The sequence below is a fragment of the Mauremys reevesii genome, linkage group 2 (genome assembly GCF_016161935.1).
Source record: "Mauremys reevesii isolate NIE-2019 linkage group 2, ASM1616193v1, whole genome shotgun sequence".
Classification (NCBI taxonomy): domain Eukaryota; kingdom Metazoa; phylum Chordata; order Testudines; family Geoemydidae; genus Mauremys; species Mauremys reevesii.
Window position 1 is genome coordinate 37,834,067 of NC_052624.1, and position 19,990 is coordinate 37,854,056.

Below are 19,990 nucleotides of genomic sequence, written 5' to 3' on the forward strand. Positions count from 1 at the left end.
GCCTCACAACAGCCAAGGTTTTGGGGTGACTCAGTTTACAGGCAGTCTGGGACCGTATGAATGTGGTTGATTTATAAAGTGCACTGTATTAGATGGGAAAGGTATGTGCAGCTGTTAATTGTGGAGCCCCAATCCGTGCTTATAACAGTCAGTAAGTAACTAGTAAAAATTTCATGATAGATGCTTGTTAAACTTTTTTCCCCTTTTTCATAGAGTCCATGTGGTGTTGGGAGTTGGTGGGGAAAAGAGGAGCAGGATGCCAGGGAAATGTCTGGGTTCCTCCCTGAACAGAAGCAAATGAAAATCCCAGCTTGTATTAATATCTTAATAGTGACATAAGCTAGAAATCCCTCCCAGACATATATTAATAACAACAAACATGGCTTCAGAAATTTACCCAGGCCCCAGCTCTGGCACTTGTTCTGATGCCGGTTCTGCAGTGGGCTGCTCCCTAAGGCCATCCCCAAACAAGTCTTCTGAGCACAAGTCCTCTGGCAGTACAGCCTTTTCTGTTACTGGCCTCAGCACCAGGGTCATTTCTTGCCCTTCATCTGGTGGCTAACTCTCCTCCTGTGATGGGGTGGTTATAAGGGTGCCATCCCTACTCAGCAGATTGTCATGTACCACTGTGGGCTTAGTGCTCACTACAGTACTCTGTTGAATTCTGGGTGTGTGTGGTTTTTTAAAAAAAGAAAAAGAGCAGGAAGATGAGGAATTCTCACGGGTGCTGTTAGAATGTCTGACTTTGTAGTAAAAAAAACAGGAGTACTTGTGGCACCTTAAAGACTAACAAATTTATTTTAGCATGAGCTTTCGTGAGCTGCAGCTCACTTCTTCGGATGCATAGAATGGAACACACAGACAGGAGATATTTATACATACAGAGAACACGAAAAGGTGGAAGTATGCATACCAACAGGCAGAGTCTAATCAATTGAGATGAGCTATCGTTAGCAGGAGGAAAAAAAACTTTTTGAAGTGATAATTAAGATGGCCCATAGAAGGTGTGAGGAGAACTTAACATAGGGAAATAGATTCAATTGGTGTAATGACCCAACCATTCCCAGTCTTTGTTTAGGCCATAGTTAATAGTATCTAGTTTGCATATTAATTCAAGTTCAGCAGTTTCTCTTTGGAGTCTGTTTTTGAAGTTTTTTTGTTGCAAAATTGCCACCTTCAAGTCTGTCACTGAGTGGTTAGAGAGGCTGAAGTGTTCTCCCACTGGTTTTTTAATGTTATGATTCCTGATGTCAGATTTGTGTCCATTTATTCTTTTGCGTAGAGACTGTCCGGTCTGGCCAATGTACATGGCAGAGGGGCATTGCTTCACCTGCTTGATTCACTCTCTGCATTGTTCTGCTATCCAGTCAATCACCAACACCGCCAGCCACTTGCATGTGTCTTTGTAGATGTGATCATTTCTTGTGCTCTTGCTGATGTCCAAAGTCTTGTTTGCCTTGCCCCAGAGATTTAACCAGAATCCATCTCTTTTCCTTTAACTAGCTAGCAGTGTGCTTGACAAAGACTACTACTTAGTGCTGACCAGGCTAATACATGAGGGTGGACTGTGTGTCCAATTGAGCAGTGTTGAAATGAAGGATTAAACACTGAACAGCTTCATTTGAACCTGGAGGTTGCTTCTGGTTCCTAGGAAGTGAGTGGGAAATTTTTTAGATGAAAGGGCTGGGAAACACAGCTCCAGAGGATTGTGAGATAGCATTGGGGGACTCTAGAGCCCTGAGTCTGGTGACCTGGGCTTGAGCTGCATCCACACTGCAAAATGCCTGGGCTTTCATTTGTGTCACAGTGGGACTTTGGCTCTGACCCAACTCTCTTGCAGGGTCTGCAGATGCAAGGCAGAGGGGTTCCTGGCCTAAGTCAGACTGATTTCTGTGTGGATGGAAGGGAGATTTGGGATTAAAACTGAATCAGAGCCTGGGCTTAGTGTGCTGTGTAGACGTATCCATAGAGTATAACAGACCACTACTGCTACCAGTTATTCCATTAGCTAAAGTGGTAGAGGTTTGTGCTGTGAATCCAAATGGCCAAACCCTGCTGGTGACCAAAGTTGGTGGTCAATATGGTTCCAAGTGATATAATTTCTGTTTGTTTGTTTTTTTTAAAGTAGGAATGTGACAATTTGGGGAATCTGTACAATTTATGAATTCTGTGAGAGAACTGTGTAGGTATCCTGAACAAGTTTCAAACCCCAGTTTGAATATGCAGCAGCTCTGTTGTCCTTTTACCTCCATGGAGTTCTGATACAGGTCTCACAATAGAGTTGCTAAATCTGGACGCTCTTCTCTTCAAATACAAACACAATAGGCTGGCTGTCACTAAGGAGAAATTGTTTGGCAGGAGAGAGGTCACCTGGCAATGAAGTCACTTGGTAGGGATCTGTAATCAGCTGAGGAGGCTGATTGGGGAGTCACCTGACACAGGGGCTAAAAGGTTATAAAAGGACAAGAGCTGGTCTACTCAGTCTTTGGGCATTTTCACCAGCTCAAGCTGAGGCAAGCTGCTGCAGGAGCCTGATGGATCAGGGGGACCCTGACTACCTGAACTTGGACAGTGCCCCAAAGGTGGGTGAGAAGGGTATTGTGGTCAGGATATCTGTTTTTCTAAATGATCTGGGCTCTCTTGTACTTTTTTTTCCCTCTCATGTAAAGTGCAATAATGTTTTAGAATCCTGTGCAAACTCTGTGTTGGGTGAAACAACTATTATCTGCTCTTGAGGAGTTAACCTGTGAACCCAGAGTGTCTACATAGCTGGGAGAGGTGTGTTTAAGCTATGAGAGAGCCTGGGCAGAGACTGGGCAATTGGCCTGTGAGGCCTCAGCTCTCAGTAAGAGGTGCTAGACAGCATCTGCACCCTGAGAGTGTCCTAGGGACCCCCACCGGGGCAGTGCTCAGATTCCTGAGGCTTAGAGCACATAAGGATTTGGTGAATGTCCAATAAGGGGAGTGCAACTAGATATGTGACAAGGAAATTACATCAAAAAAGCTATGTTAAAAGAACATTAAGGTTGCAAAGTCAAGCACTCAGAAATTAGGAAATGAGATAATTAAGTCTCCTGTGCAATCTTAGTATCAGAGGGGTAGCCGTGTTAGTCTGGTTCTGTAAAAGCAGTAAACAATCCTGTGGCACCTTATAGACTAACAGACGTTTTGCAGCATGAGCTTTCGTGGGTGAATACCCACTTCGTCAGATGCAAGTCAATATTAAATTGTGCAATCTTAATTTCTCCTCCTTGTATCAATGCATATGCGGTCTATAATTCCAGAATCACATACTCATTTTTTCACAGAACCTGTGTCTCATTTAGTGAATGCTTAGTTCTTCAGTATTTATTTTTATCCTCCTTATTCCAAGTGTGGCCACAGGCCTCATTTACCACCTACCCTTCAAGCCCTAAACTGAATATAGAAACTAATTTTCATGGTATCCAAAGTCTCTAGGTGCTTCACAAACATTTAATGAATTAATCTTCACCCCTATATGATTAGGGAAGTATAATTATCCCCATTTCGCAGTTAGGGAACTGAAGTACAGAGAGATTAAGGTCAAAGTTGTCAGAAGCGTGCACTAAATTTTGTGTGGCCAACTTGAATCACCTAGGGCTTGACTCTTTTAAAAGTACTTAGCATTATATAGCACGTTGTATGTTCAAAGCATAGCTTCTATTTCAGTTGTGGTCATGAACACGCATCACTTCAGCAACTCTGGACCTATGTGTCTCACACAAGGCCCCCAGAAAATGAGAAACACACAATTAGTGACCAACTGAACATCATGCTTAAAATGACTCACCCAGAATCACATAAGAGCTCTTTTGCAGATGCAGGGATAGAATCCAGTTGTCTAGGGTGGCATTCAGCTTCCTTAACTATGAGACCTTCATTTCTCTTCCCACAATCTCCTGCCTTATTACCTACATATCTGGCAACTTGTGCAACAAATGAGACAGGGCTCCTTCTAGTTTCCCTGTTTTAGGCAACTTTAAAGAAACAGTAAAAAACACCGTCCTCCTGAGACCTTGTGTACCATTGTATTCAGGATCCAGTTTTTGGAGTGTATTTGTATGTTATTTTCTCTGGATATGCAGTACAGAGTTGATTAGCAGCTCACAATTCTTTGTTTTGTATTTTTAAGTACATAACTTCAACAAGGTTATATGTACAAAAGGCTGGACCCCCTCCTGCCCCATCACACCTTCTCTTTCTTCTTTTTTGGAGTGGGGGGGAAGGTTGAGGGAGGATGAACCAACTTGCTTTTAAATGTTGTACTTGTCATGCTAGGTCTATTATATTACTCACAAGACACACAAAATTATTCATTCTTAAGCAATTATACAAAAAATGTTATTGTTCCCTAAAGATACCCAAGACTAATGGTGAATTGAATCTAGACTAGGTGCTGGCAGGAAGGACTAAATCATGGAAAAAGATCCATGTACTTTATATTTAGTTGTTGAATTAAGTACCAAGAAAAAAATATGTAGCACTGAATTTTCCTAGCATTTGATTGGGAATGACAAATCAGAGAATAATGAACTCCCCTTAAGTAATTTTGATGTAAATGTTTTTTCAAAGATGCAGTTATGTGCACATGTACAGTGTTAAGAATTTATGGAAAAAATAATATTAATCCTCAGGGCCAATAGAAGCATATGTGTAGGAAGAGTAATAAGTAAGCCATTTTACATAATGATTATTAGTCTCTTTAATGGTTCATGTGCTGATTGTACAAATTAATCTGGAGAACATTAATGAAATGGCAGTGTGGAATGTCATGTTATGGCTGCTGAAGGTAAGGCAATATAATAAGATGCTTTAAAAGTAATGTGTGATTTTTATTTGTTGTTGCCTACTGCTCATGCAACTTACACAGTTTACATGTGACTCTCTTCTCCGAGATCTCCCCTCTGGTGTGAAATCTTTTCAAGTGAAGCTAGTGAAGTGGCCATGAGAGCTAAAAGTTGGATTCTTAAATGCACAGCTGGGAACTAAACAAGCCTGCTATGTACCCAGTAGTCCCATTGACTTCAAGGGTTAACAATACACACATCAAATTCTAGTTCCCCTGACATTTGATTTCTGTATTCTCAAGAGTTGCTGGTACAGCTGGGTGAAAATAGATGTTTTGATTTGCTGGAAATTAAAAAAAAATCATTTGGGTGCAAACAATGTTTAATTCCAACAAAATAATATTGTTTGCTTTTGATTTTAACCATTTTAAAATATTTTGATTTTTTTTAAAATGAAATGAAAAGAAAATTTTGAAATGAAGTCATTTTGAATTAGTCAAAACATTTTGTTTAAAAAAATGTCAAAATGCAGTGTTATCAGATTTTTCATAGCTTTTTTCATCAGGAATAATTCCATGATGCTGACATGAATTCACAAAACATTTTTTGCTGAAAAAGTGTTTTGGCAGAAAACCTTAACCCAAGCTCTAACTGCTTGCAGTCATCACTCGCAACCAATGTGACGTGGTGGATGGACAGACTGCAAACCTGCACAAGGATGATAGCACGAGTAACTGGGGAGTGGCATCAATAAGGAAGGCTTAGACAGTGATCTCAGAGTGAATGAAGGATGTTTGCTGACAGCTGTGCTTGCAATGTTTTTGCTGTTGTTCCATGGCAAGCAGCAATTTGCTACACATCTCTACTGCCACTCAACCTTCCCTCTGCTCAAACAATGATACACCCCACTGCATTAGTCATAGGTTCAATGTTCTGGACTGGTGCATGGTCAGATGCTGTATACTGTGACCTTCCCCTCTACATCCTCCTGGTAATCAATCTTGTACATGGGGATGTAACTTACACTCTACTAATGTGCATCTTCCCTTCCCTCCCCACCAAAAAATCAACTCGTTTAAACTGAAACTATTTTAAGTAAATCACATATTACCTTAAATATTTAGCAAACTAATATAAGGAAAAAGAGCATCCTTGCTTATAAAACTTAACCCAACTTTGATTCATGAAGCATCATATAAAAGCAGCTCTTGACAGAGTTTTTTAGTAGTAATGTAATATACCTGGAATGACACTTCTTGTTTATGCTCTTACGGCTGTATTCCACCTTTAACAGGAAGCCCCATGGAATTCTGTCTGCACTTTGTCATAGGGTAAATAACATAAAAGTCAAACATTCCTCACTTCTTCTGGCCTTCCACTGCATTGTTATTGTGGTGTCTGCTGGGGAGAGCTTTAAGCAAAGGGTTTGCCTTGGGAGTTACTGTATAGAGAGAACTTACTCTAGAGGGTGGCTGACAGGTAGGAAACATTTCAGCAGGTTATTGATTCACAGTTAGCCTGTTAGTTTAGGCATTACATCCCCTTATGAGAGCATAGAATGTTCTTATCATTTCAGAATCATGGAAGAGATGCAAGGAGCCTGAAATATCACATTGGCTATAGCCCAGGGGAGAGACTGTGAAGTACAGCAATGCAGAGAAAATGAACCTCATTACTGATGAACATTCTCCCAAGAATGGTTGCTCTAAGCCTTTCATTACACCTTGTTCCAGCTCCTCAGTGTGTTAAGCTTCTCCATTAGTCTCCCTTAGATATCAGTAGAGTTGGTATAGGTGGCTCAAAGCCACCTTTGCTTCCATGCCTTCCTCCTCCCCGTCTGTGCTTTTCTCCATGGGGGGGGGGGGCAGCACAAAATCAGACCCCTTAACACCAATTCAGCTTTTCTCACTGCTCAGAGTCCTGTAGAGCAGCATATACCCATCCTACCGAAATTAAAAGGAGACTACTTTGAATTAATGTAACATACTGAGGTGGTAGAAAAAGGTATAACTTTAAAGCAGGGTGAGAGTCATTCTAACTCGCACCTTCTGCTGCCTCCTTGGTGTATAAATTACATCAACGTAGTGTTGCCTAGAGATCAATAGAATGGATATAAGTAATTCTAAGGGAGTCTGAGTTAGTGTAAGTGCAACTTTCATATAATTTCTGAAAGATACTATGTGACTCTGAGAGTCCAAATAAGGAAGACTAGTGGGAGTCTTATACATTGCTGGTCTTTCCGGCCTTGCAATTTGTGCATCTGTGAGTCTAAGAATGTCCCTGTTCATTCTTTCTTAATGGACCATGGGTAGAATAAGAAGCTCTGCACTGGCCTCAACATACTCATAATGCTTGCAGCTTTGCATTAAAACAAAGATTATAATTAAATCTCACTCTTCCAGGCTTCAGTTCGTTGCCTTCAGGAGTCAGGCAGGAATTGGTCAGGTGTATGCTTGGATTTATTTGCCTTCCTCTGAAGCATCAGGAATGGCCATAGGTAGAGACGGGACAATGGATGCGTGGACCAATACTCTGAGATGCTACAAAGAGTACTTTGTCTGGCTCACATGCTCAGGGTCAAACTGATGTCTGGATGTGGGGTTTGGAAGGAATTTTCCCCCAGGTCGGATTGGCAGGGATTTTTTTTTTAGGGGGGCGGGGCTGCTTCTGCAGTATGGCACATGAATCACCTACTGGATTCATCTAGACATATTTCATCTAAAAATTTTCCTACAATTGCTGGGGCCTTTGGGCATTAGTGGCACCTCTGTCTCTCCTCTGCTTGCAGCACAGTTTAGTCTCCTGAGGACTGAAATATTTTTAGTCTAACCAAAGTTACTGGGCTCATAATAGGGTAAATGGGTGAAATGTAATGGTCCCTAATATACAGGAGGTCAGACTAGATGATCTAATGGTCCTTTCTGACCTTAAAGTCTGTATAACTATTGAGGGGACATGTAGAAGGTGTGACGTACAGCTACTAATATTCAATGTAGGCCCTCCGAATGTGACACCATGTTTTTATTTTCTCAAATAAAGTGCAATCCACACTTGTTTTACTGTATACTATTGTTAAATTATCATAACACACATGATAAACACAGCCTTTTTTATTTTCTAAAAATATTGTCCACCCAGTACAGAACCCTCTTAAATTAACAAGTAACATGCTTTTAATAACTTTAAAAATTGGTCATTCACTGAATCAGAGCACAAAAATCTTGGCTAACTTTTAGATTATTTTAGTAGGAATATGCAGAGGTTAATAAGCACAAATATAATTTCTCAGTTGCGGAGTTATAGTTTGGGCTAGCAAGTCATAACTGTCATACAATAGGAAAATAATTTCAGGAAACCACAGTCCAGGAAATGTAAAATTATCTCAAAAGGCAGGCAGTGTGCCAGAAATATAGTACATTAATTTAAGAGCAGATCATTGTATTGAAAAAATGCTGCCGCGATGTTACAAGTAGACTATCATCCAGATGCTGATGGCAGGGCAATGCAGTATGGAAATGCAGAATCAATGGCTCAGGTAAAGATACTTAGTGTGGCAGTTACCATCTACAGGTGCCAACCGCAACAGCCAACACACAGTTAACTTTTTTCATCTGTACAGTGCTCCTGAAAAGGTGCCAGGTTGAAATCTGAGACAGTCTTGGTTTATCCATACAGGGCCTGACCCTACAGGCCTTTATGCAGGCAAAACTCTCCTTCAAGTGAAATAAAAATTTGAGTTCATTTAAGCTTTGATAAGTAACTAAGAGTACGTCTACAGTGCAAAATACACCTATGGCTGACCCATGTCTGCTGGCTCAGGCTAAAGGGCTGTTTAATTGCAGTATAGACTTCTGAGCTCAGGCTGGAGCTCAGGCTCTAGGACCCAAGCCTCAACATCTACACGACAATTAAACAGCCTCTTAGCTTCAGTCTCGTATGGCTCAGGCTATGTCTACACTACCACTCATGTCGGCAAAACTTACACTGTTCAGAGGTGTGACTATTCCGTGCCCATGAACAACATCAGTTACGCTGGCATAAGCACTAGTGGGCTCAGCGCTATGTCAGCAGGAGAGCTTCTGCAGGTGACATAGCTACCTCCGCACATTGAGGGTGAATTAATTATGTTGACGGGAGAGCTCTCTCCTGTCAACATGGAGTGGTTACACAAGAGATCTTACAGTGGCACAGCTACATCGGTACTGCTGCACTACTGCAAGCTCTGTACTGTAGACATAGCCTGAGTCAGCTGACATGGGCCAGCCCCAGGTGTCTAACTGAAGTGTGGACATACCCTAAAACGGAGTTTCTTAATGCCGGTCCCTGACACAGCCTAGGAAGGCAGCAGCTAGTCCCTGGTATCAAAAAGGTTGAGAAACACTGCCCTAAAACATGTGGCAGCAACATTTTGTTTAAATGGAACAATTTTGTTGAATTATATCCATTCATAATTTACATAAAATACAATGCTTATCTTCCACACTTGTGTGGTAATCTCACTAAAGAAATCCCACTAAGCATGTTATTTTTTCCTTCAGATATTTGTGTAAATCAAAAATCTGGCCTCCTTGGATGATAATTTTCAGCACAGAAAGAAATGTGACAGCTGAGGTATAAAACCTTAACAACAGTTTACAATGAAAATGCTGATATAGCAAGAATTAAATTGCTGTGACTGATACTGTTGTAATAAAAATTAGCTTTTGCTTTTTCCTTTTATCTTCCCCTCCCTGTCCTATTGTGAGCTTTGGTTAATGCATTTGTTTAAAACAATTCATGTTTATCCTCCCCATGTACAGAATTCCTACACCAAATTACTATCTGGAACTAATTAATATATATTAATGTATATCAAATAAATATATATTTGGAGATACAAGTTGGAAAAGGAACAAAAAGTAATCAAAATCCCCCAACCTTGAGCCTTCTTTTATCAACCAAAGCTGAGTTAGAAGAACATGTTTGCATCTCAGCTTCTTCCTAACCCTGTTTCTGGTGATGATTGGCGATCCCTCAATTCAAGGATGATCTCTACCACAGATTTATATATGGGCCCTGAAATGACTCAGGAGTCTGATCATGGAACTGCAAATCTGCTGGCAGTAGGTGCAGACATTTTGTGGTAGGCCAGAGGCCTGCTGGGAGAAAGTTATTTCTTTTTCCTTCCTCCTCTCTCTCTTTTCAGCTTCAAGGGCAAGGCACTTCTCCTCAAAGCAGGCCACTGCCTGATGGAGGATATGGTGCCATTGGGGTCAGTTGATGGCTTGCTCTTCCCAGCTTGTGATGTCCACATCAGTTTTCTTAAGATATGCTTTCAGTGTGTCTTTGTAGTGTTTCCTCTGACCACCACGGGATCTCTGACCATGGGTGAGCTGAGTGTAGAGGACTTGTTTTGGGAAGCAACAGTCTGGCATCCACACACAATGTCCAGCCCAGCGAAGTTGGTGCATGAGGATCATTGCTTCAATGCTGGTTACATTGGCTTCAGCGAGGATACTGGCATTAATGTGGCGATCTTGCCACTTGACGTCAAGGATCTTCCAGAGGCATCATTGGTGATACCGCTCCAAACTTTTGAGGTGCTGTCAAAAGGTCACCCAGGTTTTGCATCCATAGAGGAGTGTAGGAATAACAATTGTCTTATAGGCCTGGATCTTGGTGTCCTGCTGTAGGTCATGGTCCATGAAAATGCATCGAAACAATTTCCTAAAGGAAGGACTTGTGCACTGGATTCTCTGCTGGATCTCACTGTCGATTTTTGCATTTTGAGAAAGTTGGCTTCCGAGATAGCAAAAGTGCTCAACTGTCTCCAAAGTCTGACCCTCAATGATGATTTGTGGTGGGTCATGTGCAAGGCCTGAAGCAGGTTGATAGAGCACTTCAGTCTTCTCAATATTGAGTGAGAGTCCTAGGCTTCAGTTAGCTTTTGCAAGAAAATCCAATATGGACTGAAGGTCATTCTCAGTGTGTGCGAGGATGACACAATCCTCAGCATACTGAAGATCAGTAATGGTCGCCCTGAAGACTTTAGACTTCAAGCAGAGACATCGAAGATTAAAGAGCTGCCCATCCATTCTATATTGAATGTCAATTCCACTGGGGAGGTGATCTTTAACGAGGACCAAAATAACTGCTAAAAAACGGTTGGGGGCAACAACACATCCTTGCTTAACTCCAGTTTTGATGATGAAAGGTTCCATCTCAGGGCCATTACAGAGAACCATGGCAGTCATCTGATCATGGAGAAGCCTTAGGACCTTAATAAATTTTGGAGGGCAGCCAAATCTGGCCAGCACCTTCCACAGGGCTTCACGATTGACAGAGTCAAAGGCCTTTGTCAAATCGATGAAAGCCATACACAGGTCCTGATTTTGCTCCTGAGATTTTTCCTGGATTTGACGTAATGAAGATCATGTCGGTTGTCCTGTGGGATGGTCTAAAACCACTCTGAAATTCCAGCAATATTTCTTCAGCAAGGTGAAGTAATTGGTTTAAGAGGATACTAGCAAGAATTTTCCCTGCTTCAGATAGCAAGGCAATGCCTCAATAGTTTCCACACTCTGACTTATCTCCTTTCTTAAAGATTGTTACAATGTTAGCATTTCTCAAGTCTTCTAGAATCTTCTCATTATACCAGATATGAAGAAAAAGTGTGTGAAGCTTCCCTACCAGTTCTTCACCTCCAAACTTGTAGACTTCAGTTGGTATGCCACCTGGCCCTGCTGCTTTGTTGTTGTTAGTTTGCATAATGACTCATGTTATTTCTTCAAGGATAGGTGTGGGGGTCAGCAAGAGATTCTCTTTTATGTCATTGAGGTATAGATTCGATAGTGGCATCAGAGACAGTTGACTCACGGTTCAGGACTAACTCAAAATGTTCCTTCCATCTGGCTTTGATGGCTTTGCTGTCACTGTTTCTGGTAGGATTAGGGTAAAACTATATTGACTTTTATGGGGCAGTTCTTGTTCTCCTGGATTTCCTGCAAGCCTAGTTTTTTCAAGCCTGACCTAACGATGGTTTCATCAGTGCATAAAAATACAAATGGTGTGATTGATACAGCTTCAGGGAACTGTAACATGATTATTTTGTCCTATGGGACAGATATAGCTAGATAGCAACCAGTGGTTCAATGAGAGAGTTCTGAACTGGCATCTCCTTGTCTTCAGGCAAGGTTGAGGGTGCTGAGCATGTTGTAGAAGGAACTTGGCAATTTACAGGATCAAGGCCTAAAGCTGTACTGGTCAGTAGTGCTCTTTATCCATCTGCAAAATACTCATCCAAATAAGGAAAAGTGCTGTATTGAAAAGAATGTCTTTTCTATAACTGCTGCCAAACTGTGATATATTGAATCTTCAAGCCAAACTAAGTATGCAATGACACATCCAAATGAAGAGGGGAAATATCAGTCTATATGATAGCCACAGATGTATTTCAGAAGCAAAGTTTACCCAATAAATCATTAACAGCCTACTCAAGCAAATCCTTCACTAACAGAGTACATAAAAACAATGGCTCAGGTCCTTAGCGGGTGTAAATCTGCATAGCTCCCTCGGAGTCTGTGGAGCGATGCTGACTTACTCCAGCTGAGAATCTGGCCACATGTTCAGTAAATGAGTGAAGGCACTACTACATTTGATTTTGACTAGCAACAAATTATAGTGGTTATCTGATAAGACTGTTTAGAGACAAAACCTTATCAGGTCATCTGGATCTCAGTGGTTACTGGTGTGTTTATAGATGCCTTTATACCACAACACAATACATAAATGATGTCCTACATCTGGCTATTGTTGGGCGTGTCCATGCCATTTCAGAATTATGTTTTAATAATTTCCAATACACAGCGCTGCTACAGTCATTGATGTGCTCTGACTGAGACAACGATGTGCTGCAAATATTAATTTCCATTATCCCAGATGCTGTAGGCTTAACTCTGCCTTTTTTAGCAATTGCAATGCACAAAAAGTATTTTTGAATCCTTATAAGTAATAAAAGAATTTATGTGGGAACTGACAACTGTAAAGGAAAAAGTTGGATGGCTGCTTTGAAGTGATGGGAATTATGAAAGTCTCATTCTGAGAACTGTGACCTTAGCAATTTGACAGGACCTTGACAATGAGTTTCGACAGGTAATTCAATCCTTTTGAGGGACTAAGCTCCTGTTTGCATTATTAGAGAAATTGCAGGATGGCAGCAAGAGATGTGGAGCTGCTGATAGCTTATCTCTAAAAGTGGACTTGACTGGCCTTCTCTGTTTGCAGTTCCATATTTCAAAGCAGAATATGTCAGGCAATGGAAAAATGCAAGCAGGCCTCACCATTTTTTATATCTGTTCTTACTCTCATGATTCAATAAGTTCGTGTTTGTTTCCCAAAGTTTTCATTTGCCTTACTCTCTTTTGGGTTTATATGTCTTTCCTGTACGAAGAGGTTATTTTCCACGGTTAATATAAGCTTAATACAACTGCAGACTGTTTGATTACAAAATATTATTGTGGATATTCTGTAAATGTCTGATACTTACCTTCTACTAAGTAATCCTTGTGGTGTTAATACATCTGGAAATAGTCTGAAGAGGGTATGAGAGGTTGTTTTATACCAAGGTAATGTGATGTCTCACTAGTAGCACTAGCTAAAGTAATCTGTAATCACTGCATAGTGCAATTAACTAATGTTAACAATTAACAATTTATCAACATTGTTAATGTTAAAATTTATATTTGCAGTTCCATAAGCTTTGAAACACAGGAAACATGAGTTAATAAAAACCTTAAATGTATAATGTTGCTCATTCACCCCTTGCCATACTGAACAAAGAGGACCAAATCATAACAACCAATCCATTATTTATATTAAATACCATCTGGAAAAAATTATTACAACTTTTGATTCACTCCATACACTTCTCTACCACCTACACCAGTGGTTGACTCTCAACCAAGGTGATGGAAAAGATGATAAGGAAATGATGTCATGATTAAACAGACACTCCATACCTGTGTAGAATGGAATTGGAAGGAAACAAATAAATCCACAAGAAGAGAATAGGCCAGTTTTGTTATTCTGATTCCTATTACCTTAGAGTGCATTTTGCATTGACTCTATTACTTTTTTTCAGTAATCCAATAGAGTTTTTAATATGGCTTTCTGAGTACTCATGTCTAAGTTTTGCTATGGCAGGAATTGCCAGATGGAGTTGTTACAGATATAGTCTTCCAAGTTTTTTTTTCTCAGTGTGTAATCAATTTTTGACTATGGAAAAGGCATACTGGTTGCTAGTTTTGGGCTATGCAAAGTTCTATGCAAGCATGAAGAGAGCTTTTTTTTTTTCCCTCCTCTCCTGGAGCTCTGATTAGTCAGTTTTTGAGGCAGGATTATTCTCTGGGGATCAGGCACTGGTGCTGGGCTGAGCTTTCTGGAGGTAGGCATTGCTCTGCATGTTGTTTGACCATTTCAGGACTGGTGTATATGTGTAAATAAAGCAAATTACACTTAGAGTATACAGAGTCTCCACATCACTGATACCTCCTCCACTTGGTAGCCAAGGTACCAGACATCTGCTACTTCTTGAGAGAGGGGCGATGCTGGTATCAGAAGAAGAGGTAACATTATTAAATGTCATTGAATGCTGATTTTGACCAATGAAATAATCAGTACCTCAGTTTTAAAAACTCAAACAGAACTTCCTTCCACAGACATCTGTTCATCTGTCCCTTGATTCTTTACCTCCGGCACAGGTTATCTAGACATAGACCTAAAGCATTTTCTTTACTGAGAAAGACCTGCTAGTCAGAAAGTGTTTGTATGTACATTAATAGTTCTAATATATGAAAAGAGTGTTGTTCCGAATCCAGCATGACTTTAAAGAGGCAGATAACTCAGAAATAACATGCATCTGACCCACTCAGTCAATATAAAAAAAGGAAATGTACCTATAATGCTTCTTTGAATATTTTTATTGGAGTTTTACGCAAATAATGCTTTTTGATATCCAGACTTTGATTCAATATATATGAAATGAAATAAGATTAGAACTTTAAAATAAGTGTAGCTCTACCAAGCCTTTCATTATGCCCCAGTGGTCCATTTATCACTGAGGAACTCAAGCAGCTCCAGGACTGATAATAGACATTACATATGTATGTCCAGTAGTACAGAAATACTGGAAATTTATCACAACTTCTACTTAATATATAATCTAGCAAGGATAACTATTAATTAGTTCAATATCAATATAGGAATAAAGAAGGGATGGATAAAGATAGAACAAATCACTCCACTTTAATTGGTCAAAAATATCATTCCTTCATTCTCTTGTCTCTATTCTCCTACTATCTCTGATATCTTGATACTTCCTTTGTTCAAGACAGTAGGAATTCATGTTTCAGGATGAGTAAAATGCAAGAATTTCAATTTGAAATGAATGCATTTATCAGAAGATATCTACAGACTTTTCCTTTTGATTACAGTGACAAAATCTAGGGTTCAACTCTTTCATTTAAGATAATTCATTAACACCACCTTTAGTAAAAGAATTAAAGACTTTGTGACAATTCAATGCGCTAATGCTTTCTGCTTCACTACATTGACATTTTGCTCTTTAATACTGTCAACCAAGGTTTCTTCTAGGGATTGAATCTCATAATGAGATTGCTGTGAGCTCCCACATTTCTGTCAGACTGACTTTATAGTCATTCTCCTAGGTAATTAGGACTATTTCCCTTGGGTAGATTAAAAGAATATCAGATCTTGTATTTTCTGCAGTGTTCTACCCAAACAATCTTTGCAGCCAAAAAGATTGAACAGGATTTCCTTATTATGTTCCTTGTTCATCTGTAGAACCCAAGAAACCTCAAAAGCTGAAATATTTCTTGGATTTTATTAGAAAATGGGAGTTATGGTGCCCCAGAGTGTTTTGGGAACTTCTGGTTTTGTACAGCTCTTAGAAAAACTGAATTATAGAGAACTCTGGTTCCAATTCAGCATAACATTGAAAAACAGTCAGCTAAGCAGTTGAACAAGTGTTTCAGTGGGACTTAATCATATGCCTAAATTAAATACCTGTTTTAAGTGCCTTGCTGAATAGGGATGGACTGTTGAATTGTGGCCTCTGTGGTGACTTCCTAACATGTCTCCTATTTCAATATGTTATCCCATTGAGAAATACGAGATCCTCCAGAAAGCTTCTTTTCCAGCAGAGCAATGTTTTAACATAGTCATACTTAGTTAAGAAATGTTAGTTCTCATATCTTCCAACTTTGCCACTTGGACAAGTATAGTCTGCCATTATAGTGAAGAAAAATTCATAGAGCAATCTTGACACCTTTAAAATGTATTCAAGCTATTTGTTGTAACAACAATATATTATTACAGAATAGCAGGGGGTTTGGCTGAGACAGGGACAAGCCTCAAGTTTCAAAGAAGGGATAACATCAACAACATATCCACATTTCCACTTATGGGCCTTGAATAAGTGGAAGTGTAGCATCACAAAACGATGATATACCCAAAAGAGTGGAAGAAAACTAAATGAAGCAGTTAACTCTCTTAAACACATTTGTTAAACAAGCTCCTCTTATTTTCTAACAATCTGCAGGGCTGACCTTACCATGAGGCGAACTGAGGCGGCCACCTCAGGTGCCAGACTGTGAGGGGGCACCACTAGGACCCAGAGTGTAGAAAATTGTGTCTGCGTCTGGTGCATATGTATTCTCTCTGTTCTAGATGCACAGAAATGGTGGAGTGTTGTGCTGGAGGAAGGAGGGCACAAGAGACGTAACAGGCAGGTAGGAGAAAAGGTGAGAGGGAATAACAGAAAGCAGCAGGAGCTGCAGGGAGAGAGGAGGAGGAGCCTCTTCTGTACCTCTCTAGCCCCCGCAGGAGCCTGGAATGATTAACACCAGCTTCTCAGGGAGCTTCCTGTTTCCTGCTGCTTCCCTGAACCCACTTGAGGAGAACAGGCAGTCAACTGAAGTAGTAGAGGCCAGTTAGGCCCTTAAGACGCTGATATCTTCCCTCACCAGGCCCTGCTACCAGCCTGCTTATTTGTCCCCATCAACTGAGTGTTGAGAGCCACTATAGCTGGCACAGAACAGCGGTCATGAGTGAAAGAAGAAAATGCCCCTCTGAGGCAGCATTCAGAAAAAGAAAGAAAGCAAAAGGAGCTTTCTATCTAAGCAGGAAGGAGCTCTCCTGAGATACATAGACACAAATGTTCATGCCGAGCCTTCCAGCCCCAGTGAGGATGTGCGTGGTGAGGCGATGCCTGATCTTCCAGTTAGTCAGAGTGCAGGTGACCTGTCAGCTACTGCAGCATCCATATCTCCATCTCAAATGGATGTAGCCATGCACATTCCTGAAGAAAAGTATAGATCAGAGAAGAGTGTGGTGGAGGCACAAGAAACAGCTGCTGCTGAGTTTAGTTCCTTAAGTGTAGATGATCCAGGACTGTGGACCCATTTGAGCAATAGCCTGAAGGACTTCCTTGTTACTGCATGGGCCACAGCAAGTGAAAAACTTCATGTTCCCCAAAGACAATGAAAATAGAAGTTTCCATCCAACACATTACTGGCATGAAATCCCCAATGGTGACAAAGTGGAGAGGCCATGGCTTATGTACTCAAATTCTTATGTACCCAGGATTCTGCATACTGTTTTTGTTGCAGACTCTTCCAGTCTAATGTTCCAGCCACATTGGGCTCTACAGGAACAAAGGACTGGAAAAATCTGGCTAGAAGTCTGGCATGTCATGAGAAGGCAGCAAATCACCAGAGAGCATTCCATAGGTGGAAAGAGCTTATGATGAGACTCAGGGCTTGGCTACACTTGAGAGTTGCAGCACTGGGAGTTACAGTGCTGGTCGTACAGCTGTGTACGGACAGCGCTAGTGTGTGGCCACACTGACAGCTAACAGCGCTGCAGTGTGGCCACACTTGCAGTATTTGCAGCGCTGTATTGAGAGGTGCATTGTGGGCAGCTATCCCACAGAGCATCTCGTCCCATTTTGGTGCCGTGGGTTGTGGGAAGGGGACGGAAGGGGACAGGTCATTCCGCTTCCTGTCCCAACACCCTGAGGTGCATCGCTTCACATCCCAGCAGTCACAGTTTTTCCGGCCATGTTTGGCGCCATTGTGAGTCGCTTGCTGTGTTTTACTCTCTCTCTCTGTGAAGCGCGATTTCTGTGGGAAATGGAGCCCGGGCTGCTGAGGACTGTGCTGATGAGTGCCGCCAGCACAACATGTTTGGCAGTTGAGCTATTCCTTCAGCTCCAAAGTGACAGTGAGGAGTCCGACGATGATATCGAGTCGCCTGCCGCATGTGACACTAAATTGCTTGTGGCATTCACGGAAATGCTCAGCACCGTGGAACGCCGCTTTTGGGCTCAGGAAACAAGCACTGAGTGGTGGGATCACATCGTCATGGAAGTCTGGGATGACGAGCAGTGGCTGCAGAACTTTCGGATGAGAAAAGCCACTTTCATGGGACTGTGTGCTGAGCTCGCCCCCACCCTGCGGCGCAAGGACACGAGATTGAGAGCTGCCCTGACGGTGGAAAAGAGGGTGGCTATTGCAATCTGGAAGCTGGCAACTCCAGACAGCTACCGGTCGGTCGGGAACCAGTTTGGAGTGGGAAAGTCGACCATTGGAATCGTGTTGGTGCAAGTTTGCAGGGCCATTAATCGCATCCTGCTAAGAAGAACCGTGACTCTGGGGAACATGCAGGACATTGTGGATGGCTTTGCACAAATGGGTTTCCCTAACTGTGGAGGGGCGATAGATGGGACGCATATTCCTATTCTGGCACCCCCCCATCTAGCATCCAAGTACGTTAACCGGAAGGGGTATTTCTCTATGGTTCTCCAGGCGCTTGTGGATCACTGTGGGTGTTTCATTGACATTTACACAGGCTGGCCTGGAAAGGTGCATGATGCACACATCTTTCGGAACAGTGGCCTGTTCAGGAAGATGCAGGCAGGGACTTTTTTCCCCAGACAGGAAGATCACAGTAGGGGACGTCGAAATGCCCATTGTGATCCTTGGAGACCCCGCTTACCCGTTACTGCCTTGGCTCATGAAACCCTATACAGGGAAGCTTGACAGGAGCAAGGACCGGTTCAACTACAGGCTGATCCGGTGCCAAATGACTGTGGAGTGTGGTTTTGGCCATTTAAAAGCTCGCTGGAGATCTCTGTATGGGAAGCTAGACTTGGGGGAAAGCAGCATCCCCGCGGTTATATCCGCATGCTGTACCCTCCATAATATTTGTGAAGGGAAGGGTGAAACATTCAGTCAGGCATGGACCACCGAGTTTCAAGTCCTGGAGGCTGAATTTGCACAGCCAGAGAGCAGGGCTACGAGAGAGGCCCAGCACAGGGCTACAAGGATTAGGGATGCCTTGAGGGAGGAATTTGAGGCTGAAAGCCAACAGTAATGTTTGCTGCCTTGCATGGGAGTGAAGTGCAGTGGTTACACTGTTAGTAGGATTCTATGTTACCTAAAATGATTTACAGTGCCTGTTTCTTTACTGGGCTAAGGTATCTTTCAGTTTCTGCAATAATAAAGACTGTTTTCAAAGCCAAGAATTCTTTTATTGAAAAGAAAATAACTTCCTTGACAGACACACAACATTTTGGGAACCTAAAAGGGCAGGGGGGTGGGTTGGTGAACTGTACAGTCACAGGTTTGCATATGTCCTGTCTGGAGTGCTGTGCAATGAGTGCTGCACTTCAGGGTGCATATAATGCATGGTGATGGGGGTTGAGTGCATAGGGTAAGGGTCGTAGTTCTCAGGGCTGGTTGGTGAACGTACAGGTGTTGGAGGCAGCTGGTGGAGGTAAGAACCTGGATGCTGGGGAAGGGGGTTTGGAGCTGAACTTGGGGCACAAGGGAAAAAGCTTTGGGACGGTGGGGAGGGGGCAGAGGGGCAGCACGGTAGTGCTCTGCCTGCATGTCTACGAGTGACTGGATAGAGTCCGCTTGGCGCGCCAGGATGCTTAGCAGCTGCTTTGTGCTTTTCCTCTTGGTCACTGCGTTTCTCTGGTGGATCCTGCTTTCCCTTTCTCTCCAGTCCTGCAGGTTTTTACTCTCTCTAGCAGAGTGATCCATAACTGCTTTCAGCATGTCCTCCTTGGTTTCTCGCGGCTTCTTCCTTAGGTTTTGTAGTCTCTGTGCAGTCGAGGAGAC

The 19,990-nt window shown here is 41.9% G+C and overlaps 1 long non-coding RNA gene across 1 annotated transcript in view; it reads left to right on the forward strand.

Moving 5' to 3' along the window:
* The first annotated feature begins 2,503 nt into the window (after nt 1-2,503).
* The window catches only part of LOC120399072, a 45,626-nt gene continuing 28,139 nt past the window's right edge, over nt 2,504-19,990 (forward strand). Inside the window, exon 1 of the long non-coding RNA XR_005594944.1 lies at nt 2,504-2,582. This is a non-coding gene — a long non-coding RNA (uncharacterized LOC120399072). The remainder of the gene's footprint in view (nt 2,583-19,990) is intronic.